The sequence below is a fragment of the Sciurus carolinensis genome, chromosome 13 (genome assembly GCF_902686445.1).
Source record: "Sciurus carolinensis chromosome 13, mSciCar1.2, whole genome shotgun sequence".
Taxonomy (NCBI): domain Eukaryota; kingdom Metazoa; phylum Chordata; class Mammalia; order Rodentia; family Sciuridae; genus Sciurus; species Sciurus carolinensis.
Genome location: NC_062225.1, coordinates 22,099,860 through 22,102,071, shown reverse-complemented (window position 1 = coordinate 22,102,071; position 2,212 = coordinate 22,099,860). Strand labels below are relative to the sequence as shown.

The window sequence follows — 2,212 nt, the reverse complement described above, 5'->3', positions numbered from 1 at the left end:
TGTGTCCTTTTCCTGAGTCCATTGGGCACTGTCTGATGAACTGTGGGAAAAGGGAGTGGAAAGGGGACAGGAAGTCAACTTGCCCAGGAAATACTAACCAGTGTCTACCGTTTGCCTGATTGCAGTCATAAGCAGAAAATTCTGGATTCTAGATGAGGGACACATACCTGGGATGCTGTGGATTCAGAGGAGGGTGAGCTTGCTATGGGAAGTTAAGGGATGGCACCACCGAGGAGTGAGTAGGACCTGCAGAATGATGTAACGTCAGTCAGTAGTTGGAGATGGAGGGGAACTACCTACAGCCAATGGGAAGGCATGGTTGTAGTTGGAGAGGGAAGTGGTAGGGCCCAGAGAGAAGGAAAACCTATTGAAGGAAAACTATTCATTCAACAATTTGTTCAACATTTCTTTAGTAGCTAACGTGTGTCAGGCACTGATCTGAGTCCTGGAGCTACAACAGTGAACAAAAGTCCTGCTTTCAGAAAGTTTACATTTTAAGCCAGGTGTGGTAGTGCACACCTGTAATCCCAATGACTTGGAAGGCTGAGGCAGGAGGATGGCAAGTTCAAAGCCAGCCTCAATAACTTAGTGAGGCCCTAAGCAACCTTGTCTCAAAGTAAAAAAAAAAAAAATTTAAAAAGAGGCTGGGGTTGTGGTTCAGTGGTTAAGTTTCCCTGAGTTCAATCCCCAGTACCAAATAAGTAAATAAGTAGGACTGAGGATGAGATATAGCTCAGCAGTAAAGTGCCCCTGGGTTCAATTTCCTATACAAAAATAACCAAAATAAAGTTTACATTCTAGTGAGGAAAGAGAGCTAACACGAACTATATAGTATGAAGAAGGTGATAAAGATGCTTTGGAGAAAATTCAAATCAGGAGTGGAAGGCCAGAAGAAATGCTAAGGTGTGCCCCTTAGTATGAGTAAGGAAGAAAGAAGAAGCAGCGCAGTGGAAACCTTATGAGCACAGGGCATGCCATGGCTGGGGCCATGATTGGGAATGTACTTGACTCCACAGCCATTTGGGCGGAGCCTCTTCTCAGCTACCATGTCTCCAAATTCTCCTGAATTATGGCCCCACTTCTTTGCGATGTGGATATTGTGCGGATAGAGAACTCATTCTTTCTCTTCTTTCCTTTTTTCTCCTCGCGGTGATGGGCATCAAACCCAGGGCCTTGCGCAGGCTAGGCAAGCACTCTACCAATGAGCTATATCCCCAATCCAAAGACAGGGAACTTAAATGTGGCCATGGGCTGGGGAGATAGCTCAGCTGGTAGAGTGCTTGCCTCGCAAGCACAAGGCCCTGAGTTCGATCCCCAGTACCGCAAAAAAAAAAAAAAAAAAATGTGGCCCTGCAGAGTCTCAGTCACATACTCCTGGTTCTGGAACTTGGTGTGGATGGTCACGATGACTTGGCCAATGTGAACCCTAGTCACTGTGCCTTCATGTCCCATAGGCACCCCACATACTTGTCTGGAGCCTAGATTGCAAACTGCATGAGATCAGAGACATGAACATCTGCTGGAAAGACCCGTCTCCAAGGTCCCTTGCAGCAATCCAAAACGCAACTGGCTGCCTGTACTACCAAGGGGGCTACTGTAAGTGGTCACTGCACAGTCCCCACGATTTTTCTCTAGATTTCATAAATTGTGTGCAAGTGAATATAAAGGTAAAAGGGATACATAATCTTTGATCATTTTTCTGTGAGTTGGAGAGCTGACCCTGTTGTGCCACAGGAGATAAAATGTGTGAATATGACTCATGGCCTAGGGAAAAACAAGCCAAGAGCTCTGAATCCAGCATATTCTCTACAGCCAGAAAAGCCAAGTGCAATGATAGAGGAAAATGCAATTTTATCCTAGACAGAAATATAATAGTTCTGCTTTTTTCTTTCTTTTCTTTTCTTTTTTCCTTTTTTTTTTTTTTTTTTTTTTTTGTGGTTGTTACTGTTTTGTTTGCTTTAGGCACATACCCAGATACCCAGTCCTTTTTTATTTTTAAGTTTGAGGTAGGGTCTCGCTAGCTTGCCCTGACTTGCCTCAAACTTATGATCCTCCTGCTTCAGTCTTCCAAGAAGATGGGGTTACAGGTGTGTTACTCTGCCAGGTGATAGACACTATAGTTCTAAGAAAATAACAGTGTTGATCTGGTGGGCTGTGATAAGAGCTAAGCTGGGAAGAGGAATGAGCTAAAGAAGCACATTCTCAGCAACTT

At 44.3% G+C, this 2,212-nt stretch overlaps 1 pseudogene; it reads right to left on the bottom strand.

The window, feature by feature from the left end:
• Positions 1 to 1,527: 1,527 nt before the first annotated feature.
• LOC124963806 (uncharacterized) lies at positions 1,528 to 1,655 on the bottom strand (annotated as a pseudogene).
• Positions 1,656 to 2,212: the final 557 nt, after the last annotated feature.